Source organism: Leptonychotes weddellii, chromosome 10 (genome assembly GCF_054177405.1).
Source record: "Leptonychotes weddellii isolate Sample4059 chromosome 10, ASM5417740v2, whole genome shotgun sequence".
Lineage (NCBI taxonomy): Eukaryota > Metazoa > Chordata > Mammalia > Carnivora > Phocidae > Leptonychotes > Leptonychotes weddellii.
This window is the reverse complement of record NC_138378.1, coordinates 116,654,816-116,675,182: the sequence shown is the minus strand read 5'-3', so window position 1 is coordinate 116,675,182 and position 20,367 is coordinate 116,654,816. Positions and strand designations below refer to the sequence as shown.

The window sequence follows — 20,367 nt, the reverse complement described above, 5'->3', positions numbered from 1 at the left end:
CATAGCCTGCCCAGGCCCTGCGTATAGAAATGAATATATAAGAAAAGTCCTGCCCCCAGGGAGCTCACAGTTTGGTGGTGGAGACAGGCAGATACTGAGCTTGTGACAGCTGTGGGACAGACTTCCAGAGAAGCAGGACAAGCAGAGGGTAGGCTTCCACAGAGCAAGGATCAGGGTGAGGAGAGTGAGGCCCTCACCTTACACTCAAAATGTAAACGGGTACCAAAAACTCAGTCCTCAAGACAATTCCATTTTAATGTCATGTTTTTTAAAACTCAGCATTGATGTAAAAAAAAAATCCCTGATGAACAAAATATCAAAAACTTAAACAGAGACAGGCTGTTGCTTCTTGTACGAACCTGCATTCTTAAGCAATGGGAACAAGTGTGTCTAATCTACCCAAGGTCATGGCCATGTGGCCTTCTTGTCCCCTGGACAGATTTAACAGTGGCCGAGAGAATTGATAATGGCCTGTGTACAGACTGGGCGACTCAGGGCTTTCCACGTAGCCATGGCTTTGGAGTGTAGAGCCTCTCTTCCCATTTGGGTTCAGAAATGGGAGGAACTGGGATAAGTGTACGGAGGGGTGCACGCTTCCCTTCAGCCCAAGGCTGTGCTGTGGCTCAGGACGCCTGAGGAGCTTCTAAAGGCTAAATGTGTTTCTCGGTGGAGGAGGGGTGGGATGTGCCTCGGGCGGAGGGCACAGCGTGGGCGAAGGCCTGGAGGCAGGAATGCTATTCAGGTGACCGCCAGGAGGACACAGGAAAATAAAAGCTTTTTTTTTTTTTTTAAAGATTTTATTTATTTATTTGACAGAGAGAGAAACAGGAGAGAGGGAACACAAGCAGGGGGAGTGGGAGAGGGAGAAGCAGGCTCCCCGCAGAGCAGGGAGCCCGATGCGGGACTCGATCCCAGGACCCTGGGATCATGACCTGAGCCGAAGGCAGACGCTTAACGACTGAGCCACCCAGGCGCCCCAGTGATTTTTTTTTTTAAAGATTTTATTTATTTATTTGAGAGAGAGAGCACACGAGAGGGGGGAGGGTCAGAGGGAGAAGCAGACTCCCCGCCGAGCAGGGAGCCCGATGCGGGGCTCGATCCCAGGACCCTGGGATCATGACCTGAGCCGAAGGCAGACGCTTAACCATCTGAGCCACCCAGGCGCCCATAAAAGCTTTTTTTTTTTTTAATAACAGCTTTATTGAGATATAATTCACAGAGCTGTGCAGCCATCACCACGACCAATTTTAGAACATGTTCATCGCCCCAAAAAGAAACCCATCGCCTTTAGCAGATAACCCCGCACTGTACTCTGATCACTGCCTCCAGCCCTAGGAAACCATGAGTATACTAAGAAAATAAAGTGATTTTTACTTTGGATGTTTGATCTTTGCAGATCCTAAACCTGTCTCTGTGGTAGAGATACAGATCCATGCTGACATTTGGATCTCGCGCCTTCACTGGGAGAGCCCCCAGATCTCCACATGGTCAATTTTCTAGCTTGATCCTTTCCCTTTTAAGCATGCAAAATATATTTTTTTTATTTCAGCCACTTCATCATGGAAATCTAAGATATTGTGAAAATCAGCCCAACAGTGATTCTCCTCCTGTTCCTTAACAACAGGATCTCCAATTTATTTGGAACTGCAAAGACCCCATTTAAGGACTACACGTTTTCCAGCTTCCTTATTGAAAGGTGTAGCCATATGACTAAGTTCTGGCCAATGAGACGTGAGCAGAAGCACTGCGGGGCAGTTGCCTTCTCTTTAGAAGGAGGGGATGACCCTTTTCCCTTTTCTTTTTTCTTCTGCTTGAACAAGGTTATAAATGCTGGAGCTTTTGCAGTCATTCTGAGCCATGAGGTGACCTTGAGACCAAAGATCATGGAAGGAGGAGGAACACAAGGAAAGAAGACTGGGTCCCTGTCATCTGGGACCATTTTAATCCCAGACTTCCTGTCTCTGGACTACTTAAAAATTTTTTTTTTTAAATCAAGTTTATTGAGTTACAATTTACTTAAAATGCACCCATGTTAAGTGTACCATTCATTGGGGCTTGACAAATGTATGCCCGTGCAACCACCATCCAAATCAAGATGTAGAATATTTCCATCACTCCCCAAAGTTTTCTGCACCCCTCTACATTCCATCCCTGCTCCCCTGACCCTCCATACATCTGCCTCAGGTACCACCTTCCTGCGTTTTGTCCTATAGAATAGTTTTGCCCTGGGCTGCTCTTAAAACGAGAAAGAACTAAATGTCTATCTTGCTGAAGCCAATATTTTGGGGGCCTTTATGATTTGCAGCTGATTCTAATGCAGAAGTGACTATAGATATATTACATGCAGCCTCAAAGAGAGGCTCCTAAACACACTGTAATATTGTCTTAACTGTTGTTAGATATCCCATATCTTAGATTGTTCCCTAGGAAACAGATTTGGAGATGAGATTTTCGAACCAGAGGTTTATTAGGCAGTGCCCTTGGGCACACACCTCTGCAGGAAGGAAGGACCACAGGGTAAGGGCAACGGCCCCGGAGGCTCAGCCGTCCCCACAGGGAGCTCTGAGGCCAAGGTAGACCTTCAGAGATGTCCTGGGCTAGGTCCCCAAGTTACCAGTTATTAGATGGGGACTGGACCTGGGGAGCAGGGAACCTGAGGCCAGGCAGCTCTTTTCACTCAATGGCAATTTCCAGGGAGGAATCAGCCAAGAGCCACGAGCAGCCACCACTCCCAGCAGCTGAGGGGTACGTGTCTCGGCTCTGATGGGGAATCCTGGAAGCATGTCACCGCAGCGGTGACACCATGTCCTCAGGGGTTACTTAGCTGCGTGGGAGCAGCCTGTACCTGCCTGGAAGCCTCATGCCGTTGACAGGGCAGATGCCCGGCTCTGTGGGTCCTGAAGTTCTGTCCCTCCTGCTTTCCTTCTGTACAGGGTTCCCTCCCACCTGGGAAGCTGTGGTGTCAGATGCGTTGTCTACCCGTCTCTCCAGCTGACCCTTGGTGGGCTGTCTTTCCACACCCTGACTTTGGCAATGCCTCCCTGTGTCCTGACCCTTCCTTATTTTGAGTTTCACGGTGACCTCACTGACCCTGCTCCAAAGATGTGAAATTTAACATCCTTCTGAGCTACTGGCATTTCTCCGCTCTGAGGACGGCTCACTGGTTTCCATGCCTCTGCCTCATTTTACCAACTAAGGCTGAGGCTTCTACGGAATTCAGGACCTGGGCTGCACAGCAACCTTCTCCTCCATGGCAAGAACTCTTCCCTCTACTTGGTTTGAGGGCTATGTTCCCAAAGGTTGGGGTTCCTGGCACTCTGCCTTTTACATTCGCTGGGCATTACCATAAATTAGAATCCAGACTTCACAACAGACAAAACGAGGGACAAGGGATACTCTTCGTATTACTTTTCTTTTTATGGGAAATATTGTAAAACACAGATAAATATAGAGACTAGTATATCATACACATACATTTCTGCAATGGAGTTGCTATCGAAACAGATTGGCTTCATATTTTTAGAAATAATGCATGTCAGGTACAGTCGATTAGCGCTGTACTCTCTTTCTCATCTCGCCCTGTTCCAGAAGCAATCATTAACAGCAATCCGTGGGCTGTCTTTCAGTCCACGTTGATACTTTTGCTATATTTGTATACATTTATACGAATGTACATTGTATTGTCGCATACACATACCATTCTGTTTCCATTCCTTTTTTTGAATTCAATGCTTTTTTTTGAAGATCTCTCCATGTTGAATCAGACATATCTAGTTGATGGATTTTACTACCATTTATAGTAAACTGTCGTATGAATATAAGGTGCTTTGTTCACTCCTTCCCCCCGTGCAGGACATTGAGGCTGCTTTTCACTCCTCCTATGTTGCTATGTGTTCTCCCACATGGCTTTTTGGCTTATATATGCACAGAAGTTTTCTTGGGGTGGGTAACTGGAGGGGCAATTGCTGGGTTGAAGGGTATTTGTCTCTCAATCTTTGCCAGATATTGGCGAATTGTTCTCCAAAGGGACTGTTGCCATTTACGTTCTCCCCTCAGTGGCTGCGATGTCTCTTTCCCCACATCCCCTTCATTACTTTGTAGCAATTATGAGGAGTGCTGCTATCAACGTCCATGCCCAAGTTGTGGGGTGGATATATATTTTCCATTCTCTCGGATAGACACCTGGGAGTCTAACTGCCCTGTCATGCGGTAAACTCTTATGTTTAACTTTTGGAAGAACTGCCAGACTTCTCCACAGCTAGCACACCATTTTGTATTACCACTGGCAATGAACGTGGGTGGGTTCCAGCTTCTCCAAATCCCCACCGACACTTACTGTTCCTCTTTTTGATTATAAAAACGCTAGTGTGTGTGAAGTAATCTCATAGAGTTTTTGCTTTGTATTTCCCTGATAACTAATAGTGTCGGTCATCTTTTCATGTGCTTTTTGGCCTGTGTATATCTTCCTTAGAGAGATGTCTAGCCAAATCCCTTTCCATTTTTAAATTGGGTCATTTGTCTTTTTATTGTTGAGTTGTAAGAGTTCAGTATATACATGCCATAGACATTCCGTATTAGATATACAGTTTGCAAATATCTTCTCCCTTTCTGTGGGTTGTCTTTTCATTTTCTTTTTTTTTTTTTAATATTTTTATTTATTTATTTGACAGAGAGAGATAGCGACAGCAGGAACACAAGCAGGGGGAATGGGAGAGGGAGAAGCAGGCTCCCCACCGAGCAGGGAGCCCGATGCGGGCTCGATCCCAGGACCCTGGGATCATGACCTGAGCCGAAGGCAGACGCTTAACGACTGAGCCACCCAGGCGCCCCGTCTTTTCATTTTCTTGATGATGCCCTTTGAAGCACCAAAGTTTTAAATTTTGTCAACTTTTCCTTTGATTGCCTGTGCATTTGCTGTCATACCTAAGAAGCCGTTGCCTGACCCAAGGTCCCAAAGATTTATGCTTGTGTTTTCTTCTAAGGCTTTATAGCTTTAGTCTTTAGTCTTATGTTTAGGCCTTTGATCCATTTGGAGTTAAACTTTTGTAAATGGTGTGAGGTAGGGGTCCAACTTCATTCTTCTACAGGTGACCATCTCTGACCATCCAGTTGTTTCCAACATCACTTGTTGGAAAGACTATTCTTTCTCCCACTGAATTGTTTTGGCACACTTGTCAAAAAGCAATTGATTACAAATGTCAGGGTTTTTTCTGGACTTTCAGTTTTATTCCATATATATATATATCCTTATGCCAGTACCATACTCTCTTGATTACTGTAGCTTTGTTGTAATGGTATAGCTTTCCCAGATGTAAATTATAAAGCACATTTCATCTGCCTCAGAAGAGTGCCTAGGCCAGTGGTTCTCAAAGTGTGGACTCCTGACCAGCAGCATTATCATCACTGGTAATTTGTTAGAAATGCAAACTCTCAGGCAACACCCCAGACTTTGTGAACCATTAACTCTGGGGGTGGGGCTTAGCGATCTGTGTTTTTGCAAGCTCCTCAGGGGATTCCTATGTACACTGTAGATGGGGATCCATTGCGCTATATCTGCCCCATCTAGATGACAGCCACTGGTCACATACGGCTGTTAAGCACTTGAATTGTGCTAGCCCGAACTGAGATGTGCTATAAATATAGAGCACACACTGAATGTCAAAGACTTAATATGAAAAAAAGAATGCAAAATACCTTATTCATAATTTTTAGAGTGATTACATGTTGAAGTAAGAACATTTCCTCTATGTTGAATTAAAACATGTATCCTTAAAATGAATTTTGCCTGTGTCTTTTTACACTTAAAAATGTGCCTGCATATGTGGGTCACATTTTCTTTCTGTTGGAATGTGGACAGTTGGCTAGAAGGTGAAATGAGAGACTTCTACTCCACATTAGCTGCTGAACTGTTTCGGGCAGACACTCACCTACTGTCCTGCTCAGGGAATGTACCAATTTCTCAGGCTCCAAGAGCTCTATTTCCCAGAAGAGAAGCCATCGGGAGCAGAGCTAGAAAGGCAAGCCGCCTTTTCTGGTTCAGACTGGTTGGGAAAAGCGGTCAAAGCCACTGTTTGTGTTTGGCTTTGGGTTTTGTGCTTGAGCAGGAGTGTGATGCAGCCAAACAGACTCTTGGCTGCTCCCTCATGGTTCACCAGCATGGAAAGGATGTTGGCCTGGGTGTGCAGCTCCCCGGGCTGGGGGCTTGGCTTGACATACAGGGGCCTGGCAAGTTGCTGCTGCGGTGTGCCCCACCTACCCTGGGTCATCGTGCGGGACATGGACACAGGCCCCCGTCCATCCAGCTGTGCAAACCAGCAAGGTACACCTGTCCCAGGGGCTCCAGTCCGATGCACCATGAGTGCTCCTTATGGAGCCGCAACTTCAAGATCAGCACTAGAAGCCCCCAGCAGGTGCTTCAACAGGGTCCCAAGCTACTTCTCAAATCCTTGGTGCACCTGACCCTCTCCCCTCGCCCTGGTCACCTGTGGGCAGCGCTGTCCTGAGGAAACAAGTTCCTAGAGGTTAGGTGTCTTGTTCAGGTGACACAGCTAGAACTTGTCAGAACTCGGACTAGAACCTGGCTCTCCTGAGATTCAACGGGATGCTTTCCTCTATACGTTTGTACTGAGTCGGTCAGCCTTTGGTAATGCTGCTGATGATGCTGAAGGTAATGTCCAAATCACTTATCCAGTATCTATCATGCCATAGGCCCTTTACATGCACTGCCCCTTTTAGTCCAAGGGAGACACAAATATCCACATTTTACAAATTAGGAAATCGGAACCCTGGATTAGGGCTCAGTTGGGATTGCTGAAGGGAATGTTCTGGGCCCGCTAAAGGAGAAGGAGGGAGGAGGGGGGAGAGAAGGAGGAAGGGAATTATTCCCAAGATCCCCATGCCCGTGACTGCTGGAGCCAGACCTGCCTTTAGGCCTGCCTGCCCCGGAACCCCACTCACTTTCCCCTGCACCTCAGCAGCATGCCTTGGGTGTTGTTGAGAGACAGCCCAGCTCCTGAGCCCTCACCAGCAAGCCAGGCTCCCCTCCACACCCTCACCCTCTTCCTCGGGGAGCAGGGGCAAGTGGGCGATGCACTGCTCAAGGAACAAAACAAGGTCCTGAAAGCCCCTGGTCCTGAGGACTGGGTCCTCGGGCCCAGCCTTGAGACTTGAGGGGGGCACCTGGGCAGATGGGGTGGGAAACAGATGAGAAGATATATTGGCATGTCTTAGCTTGCACTGCCATCACAAAATCCTGAGACTGAGAGGCTTATAGCAGACATTTATCTCTCACAGCTCTGGAGGCTGGAAGTCCAAGACCCAAGGTGTTGGCAGATTCAGAATCTGGTGAGGGCTCCTTTCCCAGCTTGCACATGGCTGCCTTCTCGCTGTGTCCTCACATGGCCTCTGTGGAGAGAGGAAGAGATCTCATTCTCTCTTCCTCTTCTTATAAAGGCACCAATCCTATTGGTTGAGGATCCCACCCTTATGACCCCATTTACCTTAATTACTTCCTAAAGGCCCTCTCTCAAATCCAGGCACACTGGGTGTGTTAGGGCTGCAATGTATGACTTTTGGAGGGACACGATTCAGTCCATAGCAGGGGGGTTACTCTAGGAGAAGGGACACTCTAGTTTAATCTTGATCCCTCGGAGCTTGCAAGAGGGAAGGGGGAAGGGAGATCTATCCGAATGTGCCTCTGAGTCACACTCCCTCGGTAAGCCCTGGGTCATAGCATCTGCTTCAGGGGCCTTCATGAACACTGGTGGACCTCAGGGAGAGGCACGGTGGCCTCATCATCCAATTTCCCCACCTCTGATCCATACTGACCGGAGGCAGGATCCAGCGATCCCAGCGAGTCTCGCTATTGGCGTCACCAGCAAGTTCTCTGTTTCCTCTGATTTGAGCTTCTGGGGTCAGGGGGAGGGTGGGCAGCCAGACATGCTGCATCCAGCCTAAGGGAGCATGGCCCCCTCCATTCCCAGCCGCCACACTTCTCCCTTCTGTAGTTACAATAACACAGAGGACCAGAGTCAAAAGAGGACCTGGAGACAAGTGGGCCTTCACTTCCTCAAGCATTCAGGAGCAGGGGTCTGTGAGCTAGAACCAGGTTTATTGGAAAGAGCCTCCTCAGTAGGATACACACTCAAGTTCATCAAAGGACTACAAATAATTGTTTTTTTAAATAGGACTTTTTCCAAAGCCTGTGTGGGCCCAGCGCAGTGATATTGAATCCGGTTTTTTGACCTGGCTGTCACTGATGCTAATACATGTCCTTGGTCACTTCCTTTCTCCAGGTGTAAGTGTTCTCGTCTGTAAGACATGGGGATAATCTCATTGGAAATAGCGTATGTACAACTGCTTCAAAAAGAGTAAGGTCATAAAATGAAGTCAGATATGATTATTATTATTTTTTAAAAGATTTTATTTATTTATTTTGAGAGAGAGAGAGTGAGACAGAGAGAGAGAGAGAGCACAAGCAGGGGGAGTGGGAGAGGGAGAAGCAGACTCCCCGCTGAGCAGGAAGCCTGATGCGGGGCTCGATCCCAGGACCCTGAGATCATGACCTGAGCCGAAGGCAGATGCTTCACCGACTGAGCCACCCAGGTGCCCTAAGTCAGTTATTATTAAGAATAATGAGACTCATTCCTGACTTAAAGTGTTTACAGCCACGTTATGGAAGACAAATTGTATATACAGCAGGCCACCTGTTATGTGTTGGATTGTTCCCCCATAAAGATGTTGAAGTCCTAATCTCTGGTACCTGTGAAGACGACCCTATTTGGAAACAGTGTCTTTGCACATGATCAAGGTCATTAGAATGGGCTCTAATCCAATATGACTGGTGTCCTTATGCAAAGGGGAAATTTGGGCACAGAGGCAGACACACACAGAGGAAAGATGAAGGAAGACATAGGGAGAAGACAGCCATCTATAATCCAAGAAGCACCTGACAGAAATCAGGGGTCGAAACCTGAACAGATTCCCCCTCAGGTCCCTCAGAAGGAACCAAACTTGCTGACACGTTGATCTTGGACTTCCCAGCCTCCAGAACTCTGAGACAATAAATGTCTTGGTTTGAGCCAGCCTGCCTGTGGTACTTTGTTACGGCGGCCCCAGGAAACTAACAGAATACCCTACCCTGAATTTGCTTTTTGCTTTGCTCTAGGTTATTAAATTCAAGAGTACTTATTGAGTAACTACTACATGCCCTGCAAGAACAAAAGGAAGAGATCAGGTTGTATCTCACCTGAGGGAGACACTCCTCCTTTAGAAGTTCAGGGAAGGGGCGCCTGGGTGGCTCAGATGGTTAGGCGTCTGCCTTCGGCTCAGGTCATGATCCCAGGGTCCTGGGATCGAGTCCCGCATCGGGCTCCCTGCTCCTTGGGAGCCTGCTTCTCCCTCTGCCTCTCTCTCTCTCTGTCTCTCATGAATAAATAAATAAAATCTAAAAAAAAAAAGAAGTTCAGGGAAGGGAGAAGCGCCCAAGAGCTGAGATGTCAGAGGGCTAGGTGAAATTGGAACTGAGCCCTCCCTGAGGGATAGGCAGGTTCCAGATGAGTGGGAGAGGACTGCGCAGGCAAAGGCCCCGAGGTCCACTGGTAGGCGGGGTCCAGGACTGCCTCAGTCCGCCTCTGTACTCTCCCTGAGCTTCCTTACCCTCCACCAGCCTCACCCTGGGTCTCCCGTACTTTCCCCTCCTCTTCATCTTTCAAAGCCCACTGACACTGTCATCTGCTCTGTGAGCCGTTCCTCTCCCCACAAGCTGATTTTGCAGGGGGTCACAGCTAGCTAGAGCTCAGTCCTCGATGACGGTGATTATCATGCTCTATGTGGATGTCTATCTGTTGTCCTGTGACTGAGCTGGGGAGACCTGTGCTCTGAATCCGTGGCAGAGACATCGTGGCGTGCCCACCAACACGATGGTTTTCCCCCGGGCCCAGAGGAAGGCTGTAATTCCTGGACCCCTTGCAGCCAGGTAGCACCACGTGACTAATTCTGGTCCCTAAATATGGACCCATGTGATGTGTGCCTCCTCCAGGCCTGGCTCCCAATGACCCCTTTCCCCCCCTTTGACCCCCCTCCCCCCCCAGCACTGTCTCCTCCCTTGTTGCTGGCTGGAAGTCAAGGGGCCAGCGATGTCCTGGGAAGCCCTGAAGGAAGAATCTCGAGATGGAAGAGGCTGGAGTTCCTGAGCGTCTGTGAGGAGTCTTCCCTGTGCCCTCCGACCTAGCACCGGACCGCAGCCTGAGTGAGAGGTGGGTCTCATGTGTGACCACAGCAGAACATAACCTACGCCAGTTAACCCAGTATCTGCAGTCACCCAGGCCGAGGGGCCTGGGCTTGACACGTGGCTGGGGGCTTGTCCCCTGTAACCCCACCCTCTGTGCAGACAGACGACAGGGAAGCTGCTCAGTGACCCTGGCCCCTGGTCTGCTGAGAAGGAAAGATGCTGGCCTGGGTACCAGAGCCGCTCCGTGTGACATCACCTCAGCCCCATACCGCTGACGCTCACAGTCATTATTGCATTTAATCCCCACAGCAGGGCTGCCTAGGAGACTAACTCCCTCCGGGGTTGGTTTTGCCATTTGCTTGCTGAGAGAGGGGTCTGGGCTCTCAGACCACCTGGCCTGCCAGCCCAGCTATTCCCCCGCCAAGCCGCCCACCAGCATTCCTCTCAGCAGCCTCCTGTGTAGTGGGAGTTCACTCCCGGTGTTTTTGGGGAGGAGGATTTGCAGGAAGATTTGAGTTTTCCCCTAGAGACGCCGGAAAGACAGGCTGTCTCAGGCTAACGCTATCGCCCAGCTCCACAATCAGGGCTGTTTCTGTGGTTACCTTTCTTCGGGGAGGCTTGGGGTGGGTGGTGGTGGTAGTGGTGGGTGGGTGTATATATTTGCTTTTTCCAGGGCCCAGATTTTCAGGAGCTACTGGGGTGAGGGGCTCTGGGAAGCACAGTCCCTTTTTCCTTCCCTCTCAGGCAGGTGCGTTCGGAGGGGCACAGAGGAAGTCTATGGGAAACACAGGTTTGTCACTCCCTGACTCCCAGGCCGCCTGTCCCTGGGACCGAGATGTCCACCAAGTCCCTTCCTCAGCAGAGACTAAGGACCCACAGCATGTCAGGGGGGGAGGGGCCCGAAGAAGCCTGCCCCTCCTCCCGTCCATCTTATAGGTGGGGAAACCAAGCCCGCGGGAGTCTCAGGGACTTGCCCCAATCGCCCAGAACTGGCAAAGGCAAGCAGAACTGGAACTCAGGTGTCCTTCCTCCCGGTCCTCGGCTCCTTCCCAGAAGGAGGCGCGGGAAGGCCTGTGGTATCTGCTCAGGGGACTGGCGGTGAGGGTGCCAGAGGGCCCTGGGAGACGGCCTGGGGCGACTCCGGCCTCTTCCCTTTCTGGGCCACCCGGGCCTCACTTCCTGCAGAGGACTGGGGAGGCGGGGGAGTGGGCGCGGAGCTGGCCCCTCCCGGTGCCGCCTCCCCGCCTCTCCCACACCCGCAGGCCAGAGGCCAAGGGTTAGGGAGGCGGAACCGGTGCTCGGCTTCGCTCCTGCGCCGAAATCCACCCGGGACTGGGACCGGGTCAGGGCCTAGACCGGGCGGAGAGTGCGCTACGGAGCAAGTGAGGGGCCCGGCTTGGAAGGCTCGGAGGCCCGGCACCGAAGGGCCAGCAAGGGGCGTGGCTAGGGACAGGGGCGCGACCCAAGCAGGGTAGGTGGGCGGGGCCAAGTGTGGGGGCGTGGCCCTGCGGGGGCGGGTCCGCAGGAAACTTGAGCGCCAGCCCCGGCCGCACGCCCCGCCCCCGGCCCCCGCCTCCGGGTCCCGCCTTCGAGTCCCTTCCTTCCCGGCGCTGGCAGGCTGGCCGCGGCGACTGCAGGCGGCGGACGGGTGGACCGGTGGACGGGCGGGCGCCTCCAGCTCGCTCCCTCCCTCGCTGCCGGCTTCCTTTTGTTTTTCTGGGAGGCGATGAGCGCAGGGCCGGCGCGGAGGCTGCGGGCGCACGGAGGCCCGCGCTCCTAGCCACCCTTCCCGGCCTCGGCGCGCTAGTCCCGGGCAGCGGCCCGCTCCCGCCCCAGCGCCAGCCGCGCCGAACTTGGGCTCGGGAAGCCGGCGGACCGCGTCCTGCGCCGGAGCAGGTAGGGCAACCGGGGGGCTGCTGTCTGCGGAGAGTGCGCGCGTGTGTGTGTGTTGGGGGTGCCTGTGTTTGCGTGGTGGAGTTGTGGGTGACCGAGGACGGTGGTGTGTCCCTGGAATGGCGTGTCCTCGTGGGGATCCGTGTGTACAGTGGGTGTGCACATTTTGGGGTTGCGTTTGTGGAATTGTGTGTCCGGGCGCAGTTGCTGGTGGGGACGAGTGGCGGGGCGGGTGGCGGGTGGGCGTGGGCGGTCCAGCCCTGTGTGCGGAGCCCTCTGTCTCCCGCCGGCCGGCGCAGTGCGGAGCTCCAGGGGCTCCGGGGACAGCTGGGATCCAAAGGAGCTAGCGCGGGCCTCTGGGGCAGCCTGGGCTAGCCCCGCTGGGGGGCAGGTCCGCGAGGCCCACGTGGGTGGCAGGTGCGCTCCCTCCAGGGTTGGGGGCTGGCGCGGCGGCCATCTGCTCCCTCCTTACTAGGCCGAGGGGCGACGGACAGAGCCCTGCTCCGGAGTTAGGAGCCCTGGCCTCGCCGTGACCCGCACTGCGACCTGGGCCAGACACGCCACCTTCTCTGGTTGAGGTTTGCTTCTCTATCAAATGGGGACAGTTCCTCCCTAGGGGTCTGCAGTGACATTTAAAATGAGAACGCACTAAAGATAGCTCTTGGCCTGGTGCTTGGCACATAGTAGGTGCTAAGTTAATTGAATTAGTGTCAATTAGTGTCTCTCATTTTTTAATCCTTTTTTCCCTTTGTCGTGGTGGGGCTATTACATCCCCTGCCTCCCCCCCCCCCCCGCGCGTGTTTTGTGCCTCTCTCACGGCCCTAACTTAACTGCGAAGCACCGAGATTCGAGAAAGTTTAGGCTGCCGGGTGCGCTGCCTGCTCGCCGCACCTCCCGGGCGGCGCCGCCGCGAGTGTGCAGGAGCGCGCAGCGCCCAGCCGCGAAGGCTCCCGCGCCCGAGCTGGGGGTCCCTCTCCTGGCCAACTGCGGCGGCTGCTGGAGTCGGGAGCCTTTTTGTTCAACAAGTGCCTAGTCCCCGGGGCTTGCGGCTTGCAGAGTCTGACAGCCAGGGCGTGAAGGTGGCGCTCCCCGCAGAGACGGACCTCGGGCTCCCAGGGCATCCCGGCCGGGCCTGGTCAAGCTGAAGGCCATCTCCTTTACTCCCGGACAACACCGAGTCCCCCTAGAGGAGGGTGTTTGCCAGGACCGCAAGTGCTGCCTTGGGCCTCGGCGTTGGACACCCTCCGACCCCTCCCCCCACCCATCCAACCGCGTCTCTCCTGGATCAGCCTTACGCAGGAGGCCGAGGGCGCGTGGGATCCTTCCTCCTAGTCCTGCCCCTTAATTTTTAAAATATTTAGTTTGAAGCCTACTACTACGTAACATTGAACTGCAGTGAACGTGCACACCCTCCAACCACGATTCACTCTCAGGGAGAGTCCTGCCAACCGCAGCATAGCGCTTGCTAGACCCGGCAGGGCCAGCTGGCCCCGGCTGCCCTGCTGCCTTCTGCCAGAGCTGGGGATTCCTTCCCTCCATCGCTGTGGTTTCTTTCTTCCTCTCAGGACCCTTCCCAGTCGGAAAAACAAATAACCTTTCACGAAGGGAGCAGCCGACCTCATGGTGCATGACGCTCTCAAAATGGAGCATCGGCATGGAATGGGCTCGGGGGCCATGGGGATCATCAGCTGGGCTGTGCGTAGGTATGGGATGTGTTTCCCAGGATCACCTGCTCCCGGTGGGTGTGCTCAGGGAAGCTGGAATCCTTTGCAGGCTTTTATGAAACGGGAGCAGAAAGCTCTTGCTTGGTCTGTCTTCTGCCAGCCCCGAATGCTGAGGTCTCAGTGGTGATGGCAGGCCAGGGGACTTGGATGAGCTAAGTTTTCATCTGATTTGGTGTCAGGGGCACACTTAGAATGCAACCTGCTTTTTCTGTTGCATAAAATGATTTTATATCCTGGAGGAGAAAAGGGCTTTTCATCTCAATCCTACTCTCTTCCCCATAATCAGATTGAATAATACTGAAGAAAAAAAAAAAAAAATCAGGCTGGCTTTCTCAGCTCAGAAGACAGACCAAAAGCTGGGCTGTTTGTTGTTGGGGTGGCTGTTTTGTATTTTGCTGCTTAAAACCAGCCCTTTGTCTCAAGCAAACCAGTGTTTCGGCCCTAGATCTATTTCTGTTTCACTTTTGAGAGCGCCTGTAATTACTGAGCTCTTGAGGCTTTATTGGATAATGTGCTGGAGGGAAGGCCCAGGGGCTCTGCCTCTCACTTGCCGTGGGATGTGGTGCGTTTTTAGCCTTGCCTGCTTCCTTTGGGTTCCACTTGGATGCTTTTTGTAAGGTGAAAAATAGACGTCAACGTGCGATAATAATTTGGGGCACCTGGCATTGGGAATCAGATGCCTGGAAGCGCGGACTTATGGAGAAACAATAGGTCAAACCGCCAGAAGAACAGAGATTTGCCCAAACCCTAGCCGGTGATCCATTCATTTCCAATAAGCCCTCTAGAGGGAAACTCTAAGAGATATAAAGGAGCTTGGACTAATTCCTTCAGAATTTTATCTTAATGCCCCTTTTTGGCCACTGGGCTGTGCAGAATTAGAAATACAAGCTGTTGAGTGACAAGGAGTGGACTCGCCTTCACGCACAGTCCCCATCCGGGGCCTCCTCCTTACTGAGCTCTCTCTCTACCTGGGGCTGCTCTGGAGTTTGATCTGGTAAAGCAGTAGTGCTTTCCAGGGGCCTCAGACCCACTGCCTTTGGGGCTCCATGTGCACAGTTCCAAGGGTTGCCTTTTCCCATAAAAATACCCTATTAAGCGTTTGTGTATTAGGCAGTCGGTCTCCCCCTTATGCCTGTGGTCCTTTCCCCCAGCTTGTCCTGGGCCTTTGTATAGCCAGCCACTCATAAGTGGTAAAGTGCCCAGGTCACTTAGGGACCAGTGTTAATCCTGGAGACTACTAAGGAGCCCCAGAGTTATTTGGCAACACAGAGTAAGCTATTTTGCAGCTGAAATTTTATCTAGATCAGGATCAGGTTTGTGTTAGAATTTAGCATGCCAGCAAGCCCTAAACCAAGCTTGTTTGTTATGGGATAATGCTTCCAATTTGCGAGTCGCCAGCCCGGGCTTGATGGGGGATTATGAGTATTTTGCTAGTTGGTCAGATGTCATTGTGTTTGTGGAAGGAGGGCAGTTATAAACCTTAATGGCGCTCTCTCTGCTGTGGGATTCACCATTCTCCCACGGTCTCATTGGGTTTCTTTGGTGTTTTCATGCCCACACGTAAGGCTGTGCATCTCATGTGGCTCTTGTCCTCTTCCCTTTGGGTTGAGTTTCTAATCAGGGAATGACAGGTAATGGTATATGGAGATGGCAAAGCAGGCTTAGGTAGGGGCTGTCTCGGTGACTCTTGCACCATGGGGAAAAATATTTCTTTCAAATCACTTTCCACCAAAAAAAAAAAAAAAAGGGTTGGAATCTAGTGGCGTGGGTTTTAATGTAACTTCCGTTAATCAATACGGTTTGACTGGTGAACATTTCTTAGGCACTGATGAGCAAGGTGCAAGTCTAAAGACATTTTTTTTTTTTATCATCAGGAAAGCACAGTAAATCCTTTAAGAGAGCCCTGCCTTGGCCATGTCCTTTCAAGTACAATTGAATTTCAGAGGCAAAGCTTCATATCTCTGCATTTATGAGGCATGACTAACTAAAGACACTTTCGGAGAGGTCCCAGGCTCCTCCTGTTGCAGCCCTCCCCTGCTGGCTGCAGGTGCGCAGAGATGTCTTCTTGGGGCTCTTTTCATTTACCTTTTTTTTTTTTTTTTTTTTTAAAGATTTTACTTACTTATTTGAGAGAGTGAGAGTGCGCATGAGCGGGGGTGAGGAGCAGAGGGAGAGGGAGAAGCAGGCTTCCTGCTGAGCAGGGAGCCCAATACGGGGCTCGATCCCAGGACCCCGAGATCACGACCTGAGCCGAAGGCAGAAGCTTAACCGACTGAGCCACCCAGGCGCCCCTTCATTTACCTTTATAAGCCAAGCGCGCCCCACCCCTGCTAATCCAGCAGCTGTGTTTTCTGGATATCTGTTGCTCTTCAGCTCTTGAGGTGCGGCTCAGGTTGGCAGCAAGCCAGGAGACGGGTCGGGGTGCTGGCGTCAGTCCCACCTGCCTCACTCGACGAGAAGTTTCTCAGGAGCGAGTGATGGGTCTGTGACTCTTGGCTAAGAAACACTCAGGATAGTTCAATTTGTACTCCGTGGATAAAGCTGCCATGATTCTGCAGACAGGAAGAAGGCTTCGGGGGGGTGCACGGTTCTCGTGGAAGTCTCCCTCGATTGCCTCGGTATCTGCCTCAAATCTTCCCCGAGCCTCTTTCGGCCAGGGAGGTCCCTTAGTCAGGCACAGTCTAAGTGCTCTCCTTTCACCTGGGCTCACGTCTGTGCATTGGCAGGTGAGCAAACCTGAGCTCTCCCCATGCTCAGACCCAGCGTGCAGGCTCCACGCTGCTCCACATCAAAGCGGAGCCCAGAACTTCCTTCCACCTCCAAGCGGGTCCCTCTACCTGTTGTAATGAATGCCTCTCGCCTACTCGTTCATTCCAGCTAGAAACCTCAGGAGTGTTTCTGGGCTCTTTCCCTTTCTTCGTCTGTCCGGAAATCCGGAATCGGTCAGTCCTCTGTTGCCCTCGCCTCTCCTCTCCGACGACCCCAAGGCTCCTGTTCCCACACAGCAGAGCTTTCTCATCCCTTATCCTGGAGCCCCGCTTCCACTTGAGTCATTGCTGTCGTCAGGTTACTATGGAAAACAGATTTTGTCCTCTCACTCTGCACTCTGGCCCCCCAGCCACCCCCGGCCCCAAGTTCATGTTCTTGCCCAGTAAGTGTTCTTCTGAACACCTGCTGGGCGCCTTGCTCCAAGCAGGACTCTGAAAGCCCGACACAGGCTTCCTCCCTGCCGGAGCCCAGCTTGGGCTGGGGACTGGGGAGACCCTCAGAGGAGCCCTCAGAGCTTGACAAGTGCTCCAGGGAAGCTCCTCCCCCTGGGCTAGGGCGGGCAGGGAACTAACCTTCTCTGGGAACTAACCTTCTCAGCTGTGCTGGGAGGGGTGCAGGTGTCTGGGGGGAGGTGGGACTAGGAGGGTCAGGGTAGCTGGGTTGCCACAGCACCTGCCTTTCTTCTTTCCCATCCAGACTTCTTTATCTGCTAAACTCCTACTCATCCTTGGAAAAAAAATCTTTTTAACTAACAGCTTTATTGAGATATTACTTATATACCGTGGAGTGTACCCATTTCAAATGCACAATCCAGTACTTTTCAGTAAATTTACAGAATTGTGCAACTGTCACCACAGTCCAGTTTTAGAACCTTTGCATCACCCCAGAAAGCTCCCTCCGGCCCATTTATTGTCACTCTTTGTCCCCGCCCCCACCCCAAGGCAACCACTAATGGGCTTTCTGTCTCTAGATTTGCCTTTTCTTCCCGACTCTCATTTGTAGATTTGGCTCCAGGGCCTCCTCCTTGAGGCTTTCCTGGAGTTTTCCAGTGAGAATTGATTGCTCCCTCAGGCTGATCAAAGAGGCTGGGTGCTTGCCTGCCTGAGGGCTGGCCAGCTCTTTGACGCAGTGAGTGCATCCTTCTGGCCCCCATCCCTCCCCTAGCGCAGCGCTGGGCGCCTGGGGTACCTATAGGGCCTGTTGGCTGCGCTCAGTGAAGTTGCTTCCCCCCATTTCTCTCGTCAGTCAGCTCCTGAGTATCCAGCAGGGGGTTCGAATTGAAAGTACAGAGTGAGGCCAAAGGGGTCAAACTAATTTTTTAAACGAAAAAGTCCAGGATGCCCAGAGCACACCAACTCAGCCAAGCCGTGGGCAAGAAGTAGAAGAACCTTATAAGAATTAAGTCAGGGTTCGTTCTCTCCTACCCGTTTGGTAGTCGGGATCTGCCCTTCTGGGGCTTTTCTCAGAGTAATGTTCAGTTTTTCTTGTATGGTCTCCGAGCCATGGAAATTCCTTGTAGGGCACAGGCGGAATATGGCGCGTCTTCATTTGCCCCAGTACTTGGCCCACAGCTGACCATGTAGGAGTGACGTAAGTGTGCGTGGGAGCAGAGAGGTCTCCTGGGAGGTAGACAGACAGAGGCCCCGGGAGGGGAGTGCACTTGCCTGGCTTGTGCATTTCAGAACTTCCCTTCTTGGGTTATTTTTGTTCTTCAAGGAAAAGCAGAGGAGGAGACCCCATTTTACAGATTGCAAATTGAGTCACAGAAATTGTATACGCAGCATAGGCAGGTAGATCTGGGTCTGACCACCAGGTCACAAATGGTCTCTCTCCACTGTCTGTTAACTAATAAAATTAAAAAAAAAACCAAGAACAACAAAAAAGAAACACTCCTGTAGAGGTAAAAAACAAAACCAAACAGAAAACACAAATGGTCTCTGTCTCCCACCGAGGCGGAGAACTTTCTTGGTCGACAGCAAGAGTGTCTTGTTTCTTTCGGAAGATCGCAGATGTTGGGGTCCAGCAGACCTGGGTTTGAGTCAGGCTCTGCTCTGTCATTTATTAGCTGGGTGACACTTTCTGAGCCCGAGTTTGCTCACGTTTATGAAGGGGTTCCGGGGCCACGGTGGACTATCACATGGAACGTGGACCTAGAGCCGTGGAGTCTTGGGCTGGTCACATGTCCGTGCTAAGTGGTGGCCGTTGTTGCTATTTAAACGTTCTTGGGTGGCGTGCCTCCTCTGCCGCTAAGGATTTCTTTTCATATTCAGGTTTATTAGGCATCTTTTGACCCACCCTGTAGTAGCGAAGCATTTGATGTGAGAGCCTGTGAATGTGTGTGAAGGCTCCTAGAAGGGAGCTGGTGGGGGCCATGACTTGGAGGTTAGGGAGCTGCCATTTTGGATTGCCCAGCTCATGTCTTCTCAGAAGCCTCTGTGAGGGTCGCTGACACAGCCGTGGTGACAAAGAGATCTAGGTTAGGTCATTCCTCAGATCTAGGTAGGTTATTTCTCAGACTCAGTGAGGCCCTGACCTCTTGATCCCCTGTCTCCCAGGGGGCCCGGAAGCCTTTATTGAATTGGCTTGTGTGCTAATGGGCCCCGGGGACTCTGGGGAACACCAGCAGGATTACAATTCTCTGCAGCGGTGTGTACGGATCATAGCACTGTTTTCCCCCTCCAGCAGCAAAATGCTCAAGTCTCTGCTTCCTTCCTGTGCATTTAACAGACATTTTCAGAAAGCAGAATTGACGACAGCTCCCCACCCTTCCCTGTCACTCCCATCCTTTCTCTTTGCTGTGCTACAATCCATTTTTGGAGGGAAGTGAGAACCTCTCAAAATCAATCACCTGGGTTTAAAAATGAATCATTTCCAACATCGTACAATTTTCTGTATTTACATGTGGGGCTGGAGAGTCACTCCTGCCAGAATGAGCGTGGGATGTCTAGAAAAGCCTATGCCCCAACCGTGGGCCCAAGGCAGGGCTGTGGGTGGGCAGGACTGGTGGTGCGCGCTCTCTCTCTCTCTCTCAGCCCTCTCCAAAGCGTGGGGCGGCAGTGGCAGGAATAAGGCTTTATTAAAAATCCTCAGTCATGCAGTGCCAATCCCATGCTTGGTGACGCAGCCTGGACAGTCTGGCTCAGCTTCCAAGGGTGGGAGACAAAATATGGTGGTTGCTTTGCCTTCTTTGGGTGTCTTTCGTTTCAGTAAGTGAAGGTACGAAGAGGCCTCGGACAGATGTCGAGGCTTGGCCTTCTTTCATGCTGGACCTTTGGCACTTATGATCCATTCTTATTCTCTGGGGAGTGTTTGTCCCTCTTCTCTCTCTCTGAAGATGGGATAAAGAATTGCTGCTTTTATTAGCATATGTTCTTGGTGATATGCTATTATCTGCCCTCAAAACAAAATGGCCTGGCTGATTGTTTTCAGAGCTAGCTATAAAGTGAAAGCTTATGCATTTGGGAATGATTTTCGCTATCACTGGAGGAGGTAGGGGGAGGGGAGTTATAGCAGGGGTGAGGAATTCCAGGTCTTCTCGGCCAGGCCACCGCAAGCAGCGTGAAGATCTCACTGTGGCCCATTGCTCCTTTCCCCTGTGCTTTGTGCTGGGCCACATGCTGGCTTCCCACATTATCATTCTGACCATCACTGTCCCCGTCATCACCACCATCACTGTCATCACCACCATCCTCCCCGTCATCACCACCATCACCATCCCCCTCCTCCTCACCATCATCACTATCATCACCA

At 51.7% G+C, this 20,367-nt stretch overlaps 1 protein-coding gene across 2 annotated transcripts in view; it reads left to right on the top strand.

Annotated features, from left to right (window-relative positions):
- The window catches only part of HPCAL1 (hippocalcin like 1), a 327,988-nt gene that overhangs the window by 171,392 nt on the left and 136,229 nt on the right, over positions 1-20,367 (top strand). Inside the window, exon 1 of one of the 2 annotated variants that reach the window (XM_081797234.1) lies at positions 11,828-12,127. The exons of the other annotated variant lie outside the window; for it this stretch is intronic. The gene's annotated coding sequence lies outside the window, so the exon portion shown is untranslated. Of the gene's footprint in view, positions 1-11,827; positions 12,128-20,367 lie in introns of those variants that run through there. 2 annotated transcript variants of the gene reach the window in all.